Here is a 16973-nt window from a genome sequence, read left to right on the forward strand (position 1 = left end):
TCCTGAGATTTTTGACTGCATAAGTTTGCATTCAGTAAGACCAGAGCAGAAAGAAAATGAATCATAACATCAACAACACTGCAAGTGTAAGTGGACATTTTGTGCCAACTCCATTTCGTGTGTCAACTCCTTTATTCTCAGCAGTTGGGTTGCAGAAGGATACAGTGTGATGCTGCAGAAGGACGCTGCCTAGGCTTCGGTATTGAAAACACCAGGCTCCTAAGGCGTCACAGCACTTCCTTGAAGTGACGCTGTAATCATGGGCTAACTCTCCAGGCTTCATTCAGATTGTCTCTTTCTCTGTAAAATGGAGAAAATAGTTTCCGTATCTTTGGGTTGTTGGTAAATTAAGGCAGCACTCAAACCTTCGGCAATTAGTAGACATCTAAGAAATGTTAGTTTCTTCGCATCCTGCACATGATGTGAACTTTTCTGAATTGCCACTGATTTTGAAGGCTGTGCTGACAGTGATAGTCAGAGATATTATCTACTGCATGACCCGCAACACATGGAGCTATGCCACTTCAGGCAAGAGGCATCCTTCCATACCACCTTCTCAGGAGAACCTCAAAGGAGCTGCCACAATTTCTCCTATTTGATAATGAAATCATAATGTAATATTTTTTGTTTTTGGAACTCAGTCCAAATCCAACCTTTTCCATTTTTAAGCCATACTATTGGTTCTTATTAGCATGACAGCTTCAAGTTTTAGTGATTCTCATATATTCTAGTCACCTTGTTCTCTGCTTTTCTTTCTCTTTGCATCTTCATTATTATTTGAGAGGTAGACACACACACACACACAGACTGAGAGGAGCAGACATACAGCTAGAGAGCTTCAGTCCACTGGTTCACTCCCCAAATGTCCCTTGCTGGAGCTGGGCTGGGGCTAGAGCAAAGAGCCAGAGACAAAGTCCAGGTCTTCCATTTTGGTGGCAGGGATGCAGTTACTTGAAGTGTTTGTGTTAATAGGGAGCTGGAATCAGGAGCCAGAGTCATGACTTGAACTCAGGTACTTCAACATGGAATGTGAGCATATTAACTTGTGGGCCCTAAGCTCACCCTGCTTGCTTGTCTTTAAGTCACCTTACATCTCGTTTTTGAAACTAGGTCAACTTTGAATTAATGAAGTGAAAAGGCTGAAAGTACAGATATGTTCTCTAGCATCTCCAAATCCTACATCAAAATTAATTTTATCTTGGACTATACTTTTGGGTGCATCTCTGTATTGTCCATGCTCAACAAGAGTTCAAAGAACACCCTTGGGAAAAAATGGATATTTTAACGAAGCCATCCTTTCTTCAGAATTTTAGAAACTTTTTCTTCACTGTTTTCTTCATATGATTCACATGATGCTAGTTATTGACTTGCTGTCAAGTAGTGTCCCAACTGTCCAGACAGTAAGCCTTTTAACCAGATACATATGTGTTTTGTGTGTATATTTACATGTAATTACAGTTATTCAAGGTGCTGTGTATATTCTTTTTCCAGTTTTTTCTTTCAGTTCCTCTGCAGTTGCTTTTTCCCTGTTGTTTTCCAGTTAGAACTTAAATACAACTTTGTGAAAAATTTCTTATTCAGTTCCTTTAAGATGGTTTCTGAAGACAGAAAGAAAACCTAGCAATGGCATTGTGAATAGATGAATGCATACAGTAAGTACTCAATAAATTGGTTTGTGTTTGTTTAAGTTATGTCCCGCAGGTAGGCACGTGCTCTTGGAAAAGCTGCTGAAGGTAAGGAGAGATAAAGCCATTGGAGCCCTGCCACTTCCATCTTCAGGATTTTTTTTCACTCGATGTTTATGAATAAAACATTTTAATCATAACTACATCAACACTGATAAGATTTTTTTCTTGGAATTTTAACACAGGGTGAATTCCATAAGTCAATTACATACTTCATTCCAGTTTTGAAACAGTGCAAAAAAAGCTAAATTATGCTTTTTCTTTTTAAAAATTTGATTGAAATTCTTTTCACCAATGCTAGTTAGTCCTCATATAATTTATAACGAAAATTCTAGTCATATTTTCTACACACAGCAAATTGTACACATTTTTCATTGTGAATTTTTTTCTGTCAATTGTTTGCACCAAGTTTATAGTTTTCAATTGGGTGAATAAGTTTCACCAGTTGGTAATTAATTTGACAGAGGATCAATTTTAATTTCTTGACTGATAGCCAAGAAATTCCTCAGCAAGTCCACTTCAGGGTTTTGATCTGTCTTATTTGTCCAGGGTTGGTCTCTGTGAATGTGGCTAAGCAGATGTTCATACCTGCAGTGCTTAGAATGACTGTGAAAGTCTTGCCCTCTTTGTGTTGTAGTAGGCAAATAGCAAATGACAGATCAGGATGTCCTGGGTTTTTCACACATTTTCTATTTCTAAAGAATTTTATATTATAACCCAGTCCATGTTTATTTATGTGTATTTATATATGTGCCTGTGTGTGTTATAGATATGTCTGTATATATGTGAAACAAGGTTTTATGAAACATTGTTCTTAACTACTGTCTTTGTCTTGATGGTGTTTTATTTTTATTTTATTTTATTTTATTTTTTTACAGGCAGAGTGGACAGTGAGAGAGAGAGAGAGACAGAGAGAAAGCTCTTCCTTTGCCGCTGGTTCACCCTCCAATGGCCGCTGCGGCTGGCGCGCTGCGGCCAGCACATCGCGCTGATCCAAAGCCAGGAGCCAGGTGCTTTTCCTGGTCTCCCATGTGGGTGCAGGGCCCAAGGACTTGGGCCATCCTCCACTGCACTCCCGGGCCATAGCAGAGAGCTGGCCTGGAAGAGGGTATTTTATTTTTTAAAAAATAATTAGTTATTTGAAAGAGTTACAGAGAGAGAAGAGGAGAGGAGAGGAAGAGAGGAGAGGAAGAGAGGAGAAGAGAGGAGAGACAGAACTTCCATCTTCTGGTTTACTCTCCGAATGGCTGCAACAGCTAGGGCTGAGCCAGACCAAAGCCAGGAACCAGGAGCTTCTTCCAGATCTCCCACATGGGTGTAGGGGCCTAAGTACTTGGGCCATCTTCTGGGGCTTTCCCATGTGCATTAGCAGGGAGCTGGTCCAGAAGCAGAGCAGTCAGGACTGGAATCGTCGCCCATATAGAGTACTGGCACTGCAAATGCAGCTTAATCTTCTGCGCCACAGCACCAACCCCTGAATTTGATATTTTAAAGTGCTGGTTGTGATCCAGTGTCAATACCCACTACTCATTTCACTGCCTACTTTACCATAATCTTTCATTTGAAAATTACTGTTCTGGAGCTATTTAGTCTGCTCTCATTTGATAAATGTTCTTTGAGTGCCTCATATGTCAGGTGCTGACTTAATGGGTAGCAAATGAGAAAATTAGCAAAGTATTATCAATGTTGAATGGGCACCTACCTTCAAAAGGATAGAAATGTCAAGAATGTTAGGGTGAGTTGAGATGAGTACCAGTGGGAGATGATGCTTCTATCTTGGGGCTAGACATAAGAGTATTCAGATAAGGTCTTACAATGGAGCCAACCAACATTGCTACTGAGTCTTTTTAGAATTTAGGGATCAGTGCTGTGTTGTTGTAGGTTAAACATCCACCTGTGGCACTGACATCCCCATTTGGGAACCAGTGTGAGTCCTAGCTGCTCTACTTCCAATCCGGCTCCCTGCCAACTCACCTGGGAAAGCAACAAAAGGTTGCCCAAGTACTTGGGTCCCTGCACTCATGTGGGAGACTTGGAAGAAGCTCCTGACTGCTGGTCACCTGGGGTCACTGGGGCTGTTTAGGGAGTGGACCAGCAACTGGAAGATCTCTATCTTTCTGCCTTTCAAATAATAAATATTTTTAAAAGAATTGATTATATAGACACAAAAAAGAGGGAATTTTCATTATTTTTTGCATCAAAAAAAGGCTGAAACTTGGACTAGAGATAAATTTAGGGGATGTTAAAACACTAAATACTTTTAAAAACTTGAAAAACTATAGTAATCATTATAGAAAAAATTTCCAATTTTTAATCACGACAGAATCAGTATAATAGCAAAGTTTTAAGTAATGAGCATAGGTTAAAGTGATATGTGCTGTGAGAAGGTGAAGGTCTAAAATGGCTTAAGGACAGTGCTAAGAACTTGGTATTCTGGAGTCTTCTATTGAAATTAGTGCTGGTGACAATAATGGCAGTGATGATGAAATTAAAATTATTAACATTTATTGAGAAGTTGCTGTGTGCTAGGACCTACATTGTGCACCAAATCTTTTCCTCTCGTTTGTTGGAGAGTGGTATTCCATGCCTTCCCAAGACCACATAACTGAAACTTAAGCCTATGGCAATGGACTAAGGTGGCCAAGGTCTAAATCCCTACACTCACAGCTTCTGTTGGTTCCAGGTTGTGCCTGGGTTTCAGAGGGTGATTTTATGGAAACAAGAAAGTGAGTTGGGAAGAAGTGATTAGAGACCGGTGGAGAGATTGGAGAGTTGACAATTTAGAAATGTTGTGAGTTTGTACAAAGATTGTATAAGGAGCCATGATATCCATGATGTTGTAGAAGTAGCATTAGAAACAAACTTTTGATGTGTGAATTGAGCCTGCGAGAGAAAAGGGGAGCAATACACATGAGATACATGAAGTTGTGGGTGGATTTGTTGATTAGTGCACATATGCATATATGTATAAACAAGTAAAAGAAAGTATCTTATATTTAAACTTTAATGCTTAACAGTATGTTTTACTGTCTCTTTTCCTTCTTCCCAATGAAACCTTTTATTTGATGAGTACAAATTTCATAAGTACAACTTTAGGAATATAGTGATTCTTCGCACCATACCCGCCCTCCCACCCCCCTTCCCACCCCCACTCCCACCCTACCTCTTCCTCTCCCATTACCAGTCCTATTCTCTATTAAGATTAATTTTCAATTAACTTTATACACAGGAGACCAACTCTGTACTGAGTAAGGATTTCAACAATTTGTACACACACACAAACTGAGAACAGGTTTTGTGGTTAATTCTCATAATAGAACTCATTGAGGACAGAAGTCCTGCATGAGAAGTGCACAGTGACTCCTGTTTTTAATTTAACAATTAACATTCATATGTGTGTATGACATGAGCTGCCAAAAGCTGTGGAAGCCTTTTGAGTCCACAATCTGCATCAGTATTTAGACAAAGCCATAAACAAAGTGGAAGTTCTCTCCTCCCTTCAAGGAAAGTTCATCCTTTGATGGCCACTTCTTTCCACTGGGGTCTCAGTCACAGAGATCCTTCCTGTATGACATTTTTTTTTTTTTTTTACCACAGTGTCTTGGCTGTCTGTGCCTGAAATGCTCTCATGGGCTTTTCAGCCAGACCAGAATGCCTTAAGGGCTGATTCTGAGGTCAGAGTGTTATTTAAAGCCATTGTCATTCTATGAGTCTGCTGTGTGGACTGCTTCCCATGTTGGAACATTTTTTCCTTTTTAATTGTATTGTTGTTACCAGTTACTTGATCTTATTTATATGATCCCTTTAACACTTAATCCTATCTGTATGATCACTTTAACACTTAATATCATTTTAACACACTTAAGATGACATTTTTATCACCCAGCCTAATGGGATTTGGGGTTCCATGCAAGTTTTTAAATTTACTCTTAGAAGTAAGTCCGTAGAAATGTATGCAGAACTATACAGCTTTACAGTTATAAACTTACTCCTCCTTCTCTTTTTTTTTTTTCACTGAGATACAAATAGTATGAAGAGAAAAGAAAACTGTTGCTCAACAGTCAAGTCATTGCTTCTCAGTGTGTCGATTTAATTTCTACAGATTTCCTTTTAGGTGCTCTATTGGTCATCAGAGATCAGGGAGAACATACGGTGTTTGTCCTTTGGGGACTGGCTTATTTCACTAAGTGTGATGTTTTCCAGATTGATCCATTTTGTTGCAAATGACTGGATTTCATTTTTTTTTTTTACAGTTGTGTTGTATTCCATAGAGTACATATGCCATAATTTCTTCAGTCTTCAGTTGACGGGCATTTAGGTTGATTGCATGTTTTGGTTTTCTTAGCAAACTTACCCATGAATATGGTCCTGCAGTTATTCCCTCTATACTTAAGTTCTACGTTGCCTTCTCTGACACCTCCAACCTGACTTTTCCTGCTCACAAACATCCCTTACAGCCTCCAAGCAGCTCAGCAAACTGAGCAGAAGACAGATACTCTTTCCCTGGTCTCCAAACCTGCCAGCTTCTGTGGAGAGTCCCGGGGGCACATCCCCTTTCTTCAGGACACTCGGGGAGCAAAGCAGGGAGTGTGGGGGAGAAAAAGTCCTCGGCATGTGGGACCCACTGGCGGCAGATGCAGAGGCACAGAAGCAGTGGGTGGCAGCCCCGGGGTGTGTGCTCACAAACTGCCTAGGATTACGCTTGCAGAACAAGATGGAGGGTGAATGTGGGAGAAGGAACAGCACGACCTCAGAGGGCTGGCTCTGATCAGTGAAGAAACTTCCTGGGTTCCCAGCTCAGAGCAGCATGGGTCTTCCTGTCTCTTTTAAGCAGAGGATTAAATTCTTGCCTTAACAGTATCTGATAGACTAGTAAGGTACACTGTTTTAACATGAAGAATTGTTCCTTAGATATGCTGTTTACTTCTCTAAATAAGGAGTACATTTGTGAGTCTGTAAAACATCTTGATGAGTCTTTTCACTGATGACTCTTAGCTAATGCTGAAAGTCAGGTTTTAAGAAGAAAATATGTAGAATATTTACACATGTCACTTTCATAATGTATATAAAAATTAGCATGCTCATTTATTATTTAAATAGTTGTGGCCTTTTTAGTGAATACCAGTGTTAACAAACCATGTTAACATGATTTAAAATATGTAATGAAATTTGCAGTGCCATCTGATGACGGAACGATCAAGTTAGTGCACGTGGCGTTGAGTGATCACTCTCCTGAAGAGTTACTTGTATTGTTTGCGCAGGGAGAGTGCACATCTGCTCGTGGGCTGGCTGCATTTCTACAAGCACTCCGTGCGGTGGTGCTCCTGGAATGATGGTTGATTTGATGTTGAAGTGTCATACGATACATGCCCATCCTACAGTTTTCCTCTGCGCACTTCAGGGCGCTGGCATGTGTTCAGACTGACGGATAACATTCTCCCTGATTGTGCGTGTGCCTGCAGCCTTTGTGGTTTGCTTCGTTACTGTTGTCCTCGTTACTAAACGTTTCTGGAGCTCTCCCTTGGATCTCGGATAACAGCTCTTCCAGATCAGGATCATCTAGGGACCATGGAAGCTCCCCTGCAAATGCGCTGTTTCATGACTTCAAATTCAGATTGACTACTAGTTCTTTGGAAATCATGACTGGTTAATGACAGTCCTTTGGCTACAGAGCTGCACTAAGTAACTGATCATTGGTGAATTTGACATTTGTCTTGAGCAAGTGAAAGTGAGTTCCATCACAGTTGCCTGAATAAGGGCTTGGTCTCTGTTTCTACCAGGTCCTTACCTTGCTGTTCAGATCTTCACATCTTCTCACATAAATAAAATTTCACTTCTATTCTCCAAAACAAAACAACAAAATTGCTGGTATGGGATGCACAACTTCTTTTCCTTGATTTTTTAACAAATGTATTTACTTATTTATTTGAGTGTCACAGTGACAGGGGGAGAGAATCTTTCAACCAGTGGTTCACTTCCATAATGGCAGCAATGCCCAGGGCTGGGCCAGGCCAAAGCCAGGAGCCCAGAGCCCCATCAAAATCTTTCACATGCTGCAGAGGCCCAAGTATGTGGGCCATCTCCCACTCCTTTCCCAGGCACATTAGCAGGGAGCCGGATTGGAAATCAAGCAGCTGGGACATGGCCTGGCTCTCCTATGGGATGCTGGCACTGCAGACAGTGGCTTAACCCACTGTATAACAGCACTGGGCCCAGTTTTTGTTTTTTTTTTTCCTACATTCTCTAACTTTATTCCCAAATGCCAAGCTACTTTTGGGAGATCTTAATTAATAGCCATTCTTGTAAGATTAGGCCGTGACAACACACATGGGGACCACCTGGGGGCATGATCATTTCTTAGCCTGAACAACACTGTTCACTGTACTTAGGAAAATCCCTGATTCTCCCTGCTAGAGCTTACATCCCCTTGTTTCTAGACAAGAAAATGAACTCCCCCAGAGGTGAAGATACATAGCTTGGTCTCTCTGAAATTGGCCTGTTGACTGTGTTTTAGTATCTATTCTACCGTCTCCTATACCCTGCCAATTAATTGTTTCATTGGTATAGCATTATCTTTCTCAAGCATTTATTTATTCTCGTCACATATTTATAGTGTAAGTGGTCCTTTTAAGTCACTCTGCAGCCCATGAAAAGTAAACAGTATAAATTAACTGATTTTTGGCACTAGTACTGGGTGAGACAATCTGATCTTAAAAACTCGTGTGTATTTATATATGTATATATTCTCAGGATTATGTTAAGTGTAATCTCATTCATGTACCAGTGACTGCCAATAGGTGGCGCCATGTTTCATCTATGTGTGGGTTGGGGTTGAGATTAGTTTGTAGAAGACAGGTGGGGGAGGGAAAGGCCAGAGGATGATTAGTACATTCTTGTTGGGCCTGGGGAGGAAGGAAAAAAAATAACCTTCATCTCCAACAATTTCCATTCCCCCTGTCACCTCGGCATTTAATTTACTTCACTTACACAACTCCTTGAAGTTTTCCCAGGTTGGTTGCTCCTATTAATTATAACCTAGAGGGATTTTATTAGTAAACTAATGGATTACAGTATCTAATGTAGGCCGGCAGATGAGTTTGGAAGAACTGATCCACTTGTGCCTTGTGGGGTAAAACGAACTAAGGCTTCTTTTAGCCTTCTTTGATGGCTAGTTTGTTGTAACCTTACCATCTAAGGCAAGGTCTCCAGTTAGTATAAGACGGAACCCCTGAATGTTCAAGACTGTTTCAAGTCCACATTGTAAGAGTGATGCAGTATCCCTTGTCCCCTGCCATGAGTCTCTTCCAATTTCTTGTTTTATTTTTTTTTGTTATTTATTTATTTGAAAGTCAGTCACACACAGAGAGAAATCTTCCATCTGCTTGTTTACTCCCCATATGGCCTCAGTGGCCAACGCTGGGCCAGGAAAAAGCCAGGAACCAGAAGTTTCTTCCAGGTCTCCCACATGGGTGGCAAAGACCCAAGTACTTGGACCATCTTCTGCTTTCCCCATGCCATTAATGGGGAGCTAGATCAGAAGTGGAGCAGCCAGGACACTAACTGACACCCTTATGGAATGCCGGTGTTGCAGGTAGCGGTTTTACTTGCTATGCCACAGGCTAGACCCTATTTAATGTTTTAATCGATATGACATCTTCATTTTGAATGAACGCATTTTTCTTTGATAACTATGGAAGGGCTTGAAACATAAAAACTTTATATTGTTATTCATATATCATAGCACATCCAAGTACCCTAATCAGTTACATTAAAATGTATGTAAAACTTAAAGGCTTAATGGCAATAATAAAGGGAGGAAAAAAAATCTGAATATTTATTTTACCTAACTTATTGAAAAATAATTCGAGAAATACTGAAGTAGAATTTAATACGGTCTCATGCATCCTGAAGGGAGTGGTGTCTAGTTTGGAGGGGTAATGGCTACTTCTAAATAATCTCTCACTTGGAACTTTTGTGACTTCCTGCCATTAACGGTGCTACCAATCTCCTTAACTTGGTACCCGGGTGTTTTCATATTCATAAAAACAATCGCAAAACTGAAGTGTGTGCCCTCCTTCTAGCTTCTAGGTAGGCTTCCTTGGCCAAACTAGTCGGGTCATTCAAGGTTGCATTCATCCAAATGGAGATCTGCAGCTTGCCGTCCAAGTGGCAGCTGTGACTGGTGGTGAAGACTGGAAGCTGCATGGACATGTCTCCTCTCCTTTTAAATGTCCTACCAGGGAGTGCACAATTCTCCTGCCATCTTCCTCCTGCAGCCTACCACATACTCACCCTGGCACTGTTTAAAAAATGGAACCAGTGGACAATCCGTTTCTCCTGAATGAAAAGGGCTGCAGTGGTTTGTGATTTTTGTCTTCATGAGAAGAGGCTTCCTACTCTTTTCCCCCTTGTCTGCCTTCACTGTATCTTTCTCATTGTCCCCAACAGTTGAGGTTATGTGTGGTGGCTGCCATTTCACTCATTTACTTGATTGTCCCTCATTTTTCATCAACTCTATCTGCATGTTTGTGACATGGTATCAGCTGTGGGCTATCAGTGGGTGTTCATGGAGCACAGCTTATTTTCTGCATTTGTGTGTGCTGTTTCAAAAGATGACTGGTGCTTGCCAATGAATATTCTTGGGAATTGTCTTCTAGGTTAAGTGTAGTTAACTATTTACCAGGAACACCAGTGACACATTTGCTTGAAGGCCTGTTACATGTTGGGAACAAAAAGTAGCAAGACTTGATTTAAATTCTTATAAGTAATAGAATCATGAATGATTCACTCTCAAGTTCACTGGTCTGTGATGAGGCTCCTCTTAACTGATGGCAGAACGTCCCAGAGCCATCTTTGATGAGCTTACCTGTATTTTGCCTTATTTGTTAACTAACCCAAAATGTAGTTGTATGGTTGGTTTGTGCCTAAGGAGACTTTCAGTGTTCAGGTCCAGAGGTTACATTGCTTTTGAAAATCTTCTCTTAGTTTTAGAAATTTCTCACTATCCAGAATAAAACTCCATAGCTATTTTACTTTGACTCTGGGATAATACTGAGATCCTTCTGTGGTATGTGTTGGGGATGGGTGTGAGTGATGTCTGCATTCTCAGTACACTTACTACACAGTTGAGGAAATATAAGAAAGCCAGAGAAAAATATTGTGTGAGACTGAGATTTACCTAATTGTTTCTCTTTATATAAATCCAAAGTAATTTTCTTGGTGGAAAATATCAAATGTTCTCTTTGGTGCTCTCTTTTTTCTCTGAATCAGTCAAGTGTGGTTGTAGCCTTACCTTGCCCTTCTGGCTTGCCGGACTCCAGGCTCAGCAGAGTTAAACTTAGGGACCGCTATGTTTCTCCAGAGGCCATAAAACCAGTTCCACACACTGGCTCCATCTGTGGGTGCTGGAGGATTTTGCTGATGGCTTGAAAATCAGGGATACTGCATTATCATTAGCATGTTCTAGTACATACTTTTGTACATAGAATTAAATGACAGCATTTTCAGCAGGAATTAAACTGTGTCCATTATATCCCTGGAAATTATTTCGCCCTCTTGCCTTTGGTCTCTGCTGGGCCCTAGCAGGCTCTTGGTAAATTTTTGTGTAAGTTCTTTTGTACTTTTCACACAGAGAGCTGGGATGAAGATGGGGATCTCTTTATAGAAAGCAGAAATGGAAATAGTTACCACACAGGTGCGGTGACAGTCAGTAACCAAAGGAAGTGAAAGATGTCCTGTGAATTCTAAAGTTAACTTTTGAGGGCTCCTGTTTGTCTTGAAGAAGCTGACTTAGGATGAAAGCAGAGTCATGAATAGCATTTTCATGTGCTTCAATAGGTTCTGGGTAATCGGCTTGTAAACGTGCCGCTAAATGCACACCATTAGCTTATAATATGTCTCATTCATTTCCATATGAAGATCAACTGACAGTATGAGGTAGATTGAGTCATTCACAGAGAGTCCACGTGGTTTTCCATTGCAATTGTATTGAAAACAGCAACTAGATTTCAGAATGGTCCAGTTCAGTGTTCGTGTTTGAGTATTCTGGGGCTTTCAGAGTTACGTGAGTAGCACAGGACAATAGGAAAGAAGGATTTGTTGAGCTCCAAGTGATGAGCCAGAAAGTTTTTTATGTGATTTTATTTAACTTCCTGCAGGAAACTCAATAGTTGAGTTTGAATGACTATGCCTGTTTCACAGATCAGCACAGCAAGGCTCTGAGCTACTTTACTAGGTCACCCAGTGGAGGAGCTGAGCATCAGACTCAAACGTTTGTACCCTGCCATCACACCTTACTGGTTCTCAAGGCACATCCTCCCAGTGCCTGCCCAGGCTTCCATGGGCTCCACCCTTGCTCCGGCACCGAGGATGCAATAGTGGGAGGTGCATTATGGGCCGAGTGTGATCCTGCAACTGAAGGAGAGCCTGCTTCTCTGGGATTTGGCAGCCCCTGTGGTCAGGAGTAGGAAGGGGACGCACATGAGAATGGGGTGTGTGACTTGAAGCTTACAAGGAAAGAAGGCTGGGGCAGTGTGAAGGGCCTGGCGTTTCTGATGCTGCTGATCACAGTGGACAGCTTGGGCCTCATCTTCTCCTTAGTTACTTTCGAATTCATTGTGCATCCTTCCCTGTCCTCTTCTATGCCCTTTTCTCTTTGTTCCTCCCCAAATACTTGTGCTCAGGCATCTCTAACTGCAACATAAAACAGACATCCGCACAGACTGGCTGTCCCACAGTTGCCATCTTGTTTTATATGACATAGGCTGGAACAACTCAGATTTGGAGTCTCTTAGAGAGAAAATGGTGTGTCCTATGGTAAATGTGGCTAGTGACCCTATAAATATATATGCTGAGTTACTCTCAAGCATTAAGTTTTTGTTTCTTCACTTTCTGCTGGGATATTCTGTTTTCCTTTACCACCTCCTCTTCTGATGTAGGAACCTTTTGTCCCTTTTCTTTTTTATTTTTTATTTTCTTTTTTATTTTTGACAGGCAGAGTGGACAGTGAGAGAGAGAGAGACAGAGAGAAAGGTCTTCCTTTTGCCGTTGGTTCACCCTCCAATGGCCGCCGCGGCCAGCACGCTGCGGCTGGCACACTGCACTGAACCGAAGCCAGGAGCCAGGTGCTTCTCCTGGTCTCCCATGGGGTGCAGGGCCCAAGCACTTGGGCCATCTTCCACTGCACTCCTGGGCCATAGCAGAGGGCTGGCCTGGAAGAGGGGCAACCAGGACAGAATCCAGCTCCCTGACCGGGACTAGAACCCGGTGTGCCAGCGCTGCAAGGCAGAGGATTAGCCTAGTGAGCCGCGGCGCTGGCCCTTTTGTCCCTTTTCAATGAGGATCACCTTGGTGTGGCCTGGAACATCATGTAAGGGTTAATCTGACCATGAGCTCTGTAGGTCTGGCAGGGCATCTTGGGTATGTTCAATGACCTGAGAATCTGCATCTAAACCTTTAAGGTCATTATTGCTTGGCAATTTTTAAGCACTTGCAACAGTCATTCATCTCTCTTTTGACGTCATCAAACCTGTGTCCAGCTGCAGTATTTGGCCTTGGCCCGGTTACTGACTCTACTATTGTAATGACAGAAAGGGACACATTACTTTTTTATTGTAAACTCTTTGAGTTACTTGGTGGCTTTTTTTTTTTTTTTTTTTTTTGACAGGCAGAGTTAGAGAGAGAGAGACAGAGAGAAAGGTCTTCCTTCTGTTGGTTCACTCCCCTAATGGCCACTACGGCTGGCATGCTGTGCAGATCTGAAGCCAGGAGCCAGGCGCTTCCTCCTGGTCTCCCATGTAGGTGCAGGGCCCAAGCACTTGGGCCATCCTCCACTGCCTTCCCGGGCCACAACAGAGAGCCAGACTGGAAGAGGGGCAACCGGGACAGAATCCGGTGCCCCGACCGGGACTAGAACCCGGGGTGCCGGCATCGCAGGCAGAGGACTGCCAGGTGAGTTGCAGTGCTGGCCTTGGTGGCTTTTCTTAGATGGGTATCCTTGATGACTTAGGTGTCTTCAGTGTTCTCAACCTCTTCATTTGCAGGATTTTGTGGATTTTCTGGGTCAGGTGAATAATGAGCCATTTTGACAGATCACCTAAGATTGCTAAAGTAAGAAGGGGTATTCTTTGACATTGCTTGTAGTACGAACCAGTCCAGGTGGCTTACCAAGGATTAGACCTCCAGGGTGGAGCGATTTTTAAGTACTTTAGATGACTTTAAATATTAAGTGTGTGCTGTATTTGAGTTTAGTTTTTACTTTATTATGTAAAGAAACGTGACTTGCCTCCTGCTGTGAGTCTGGAAGAAGTGTCCTTGAAGAATAAGTTCGAAGAAATAGGGCCCTCAGATATCAACAGGAATGAAGTTGGTGCTTACCCCATTTGCTAAGCTGTTGTCACAGATAAAACTCAAACTGCTGCCCTAGTTTCAGATGCTAGCAATGAGCATCGGCACAGTCTTGGTGGTTGCAAACTTTCCAACCTTTGCCATATTGCCTACATGAACTCTTGGTGCTGATAAAGGTACAGAGTACCACATTGGATTTTTTTTTAATCTGATGAAAATGACATCTGTATTGCTATCTTATTATCCAGGGATGCTGACTTTACCCTCCACAAATACTTGTTTTAAATCAGAAACCCTCCATGCTGAATTCTGGTTTCTCCTGGGTGCCCTGTATTTGACCTAGGTCCCCATAGCATTCTCAGTCACCATCCTGTGCTCAAAGGTTGTCATTCATCCGGCCATCCAAACCAAGAGCCAATTAGGAAGAACAGAGGAGGGAGAGGGAGGGGAGAGAGAGAGAAGAGGAGGTTGTATATTTGGAGGGGGCAGAGAATTCTGGATACAAAGACCCATCAAGACAAGCCAGTATTTGTAGAGGCCTCCAGATCTTGTTTTATGAGAGAAGAAATAAAGACGAGCCAAACGGGTCCCTTTGCGAGGATCTGCACGTGGGTATATCTCAGCCTGAGCCAGGCGAGGCAGCCAGGAGCAGCTGTTATTTCAGTGCAAAGTTCTTTTCAAAAGCACAGCCATTCAGAGTCCAAAAGCCCTCACAGGTCATGCCTGACTACCTTCACTGTGCCCCATGTAAAAATACACTGCGAGGAGATTGGACATGCCCTATGAATTATACCTTATTTATTATCATTGAGCCCTCCTTTTTCCGTCATGCTTTAGAATTATGGGCTGGAGCAGTTTTTAATACTCTATTTATTTTAGGGGAGGAAAATGTTTTTCTTTAACCACAACATTCATGCAGTACCAACTGCTGGCAGCTTCCCCAGCATTTAAGGAAATATTGTTGTAAGACTTTTATGTTCTGTACTTCAATCAGCCAGAGCCAGCAGTATCCCAATAGAAGGACCCTCAACAGACCATTTTCAGCATTTTGCTACAATTAAACTCCTCTGGTTTTAGCCCTCAGGCAATTTAGTACCTTTTTACATATGCACATTATGAACTTTTGACCAGGGTCTAGCAGTCATATATTAGAGTGCTGCTCTTGAAAGCAGGCTTAACAAGTTCCTCTGAGTATTGCAGTTGGAGTCAGTTGTGGAAAAGGTAATTTAAGCAACTTGCAGCGAGGCCATTCAGAATCTCAGCGATGATCCTAAATATCTCTCTCTTCTCTCTCTCTCTTTCTCTCTTGCCTGCTTCCCCCCCCCCCCCTTTTCTTTTCTTCCTTGTTTCCTCTGGAAGCTGGTAGCAAGAGCTTTCAAAGTCTGTGATTGATCTTTTATTCAGTAGCTAACGAGGGCTGTGATTCTATTAGCGTGCTACAAGGCAAGAGAACAGTGATTTAATGAAGTGTCTGGTGCGCCGGCCATAGATTTATCCTGTTGTCGCTAATTTGCAGTGCCGTTGCGAGCATAAAGGAAACTGCACTCACACTGCTATTAACAGGTATTTCCTTAGTAAATTGTTGTAAGGTCAGGTACAGTTATCTGAGCAAAAGCAATGCCTTACCTCTTCAGTGTCTGCAGATGACAGCCGCCGTGCAGAGTGCTCAGTGAAGTGGAACCGGGAGATCAGAGGTCCGCCTCCAAGTCGCCCTTAGCGCAGGCTGGAGCAGATGAACTGCCAAGTAGGAGTAATAGAGTCATAATTGGTGATTAGAACTGGAAAGGTGCAATAACATCTTAATACAAACTGGCGTATGTTATAGTTACTGTCAGTTGCTGTAAACTTGCCCTGCCGCCTGGACTAGTTAGGCTTCCCTTGATTAGCTCCCAGAAACCAGCAGCGGGCACTGGGACAGCAACCCTGACAGCATGCAACTCACATAGCTTCCTGGGGTCTTGTGCTGTCCCGGTTGCTTTTCAAAGGTATTCCCGCAGGCCCCCTTTGGAATGCACCGCCATAGCCTTTTCCCACTGCCCCGGGAGCACATAGATTTCATAAGTGTCCTCTGAACTCCCCTGTTGCCAGGCACGGTGACATTTATGCGTGCTGGCTTTGAGGCTCATTGAACTTTTGTTTTATTTGCCTTTGCTAAGAGGAGGTATTTGCTTCGTGTCAAATGCATATCCCACTGCAGTTCCATGTTCACGGTAACAGATTTGGTCTTGCCGTGCCAGAAAGAAAACATGAAACAAAATAAACACCCAGCGCTGAGGAATTGTGCATTTGAGACTGGTGTGTTTCAGAATGCATGGGGACCTCTGTGGTGCAAGGCACATGTTTGAGCTGCTCTCACGGGGTTGTGTAGGTGGTCTGCTTCCATGTTAAAGGCAATGGAAGACATTTTTACATGATGTTTAATGAGATACCTGGCTGGCTAAAAGAAAAACCCTTGAAAACTAAGGCATCCAACTGCAGATTTCTACAGGCTCGTGACATTTCCATGCTTCACATGCACAGCATAATGCTTCTTTAAATTCATCTGAGAAGAAGATACCGAGCATTGTCCAGGCATGTGGAGCCACTGCCACTGTTGATAAATACATGACTGGTCACGTGTATTGTTTTGAGTAGGATAAGGCTTGTCAGGATGCCAGAGGGAGAAAAATGACATGAGATAATGAGATAATGTGCATGAATGCTTCTTATTTATCCAACTCGTAGTAGGTTCTCAATAAATGCATTGTAATTCTCTAGCTGTGAGATCTATTGACAGAAGCTCTGTTGTCAGGTTTCACCCTGAACTGTTAAAACTTGGGGTAATTGTCCTGCTTATGTCACCCCAGGTCTGATGTGTGTTAGGTGAATTAAGTAAAGGTTTAAAGGATTGTTTTATAGTGGGGCCCTGTTGGCAAGTGATCACTGGATGATTAACAAGGGTGA

At 42.4% G+C, this 16973-nt stretch overlaps 1 protein-coding gene and 1 long non-coding RNA gene across 7 annotated transcripts in view; one reads left to right on the plus strand and one right to left on the minus strand.

Moving 5' to 3' along the window:
• The window catches only part of WWOX (WW domain containing oxidoreductase), a 1022922-nt gene that overhangs the window by 350495 nt on the left and 655454 nt on the right, over positions 1 to 16973 (plus strand). The gene's annotated exons all lie outside the window — the stretch shown is intronic.
• Positions 98 to 15800, minus strand: LOC103348527 (uncharacterized). Of its 2 annotated transcripts, none has more exons than XR_001793464.3 (3): positions 15657 to 15800; positions 10978 to 11109; positions 98 to 300 (listed from the first exon to the last, which is right to left on the minus strand). It is a non-coding gene; the product is annotated as an uncharacterized lncRNA (long non-coding RNA). The 2 variants fall into 2 exon arrangements; XR_516885.4 differs by having other exon boundaries at positions 10978 to 11126; positions 15657 to 15787.

Source organism: Oryctolagus cuniculus, chromosome 18 (genome assembly GCF_964237555.1).
Source record: "Oryctolagus cuniculus chromosome 18, mOryCun1.1, whole genome shotgun sequence".
In the NCBI taxonomy this organism is placed as follows: domain Eukaryota; kingdom Metazoa; phylum Chordata; class Mammalia; order Lagomorpha; family Leporidae; genus Oryctolagus; species Oryctolagus cuniculus.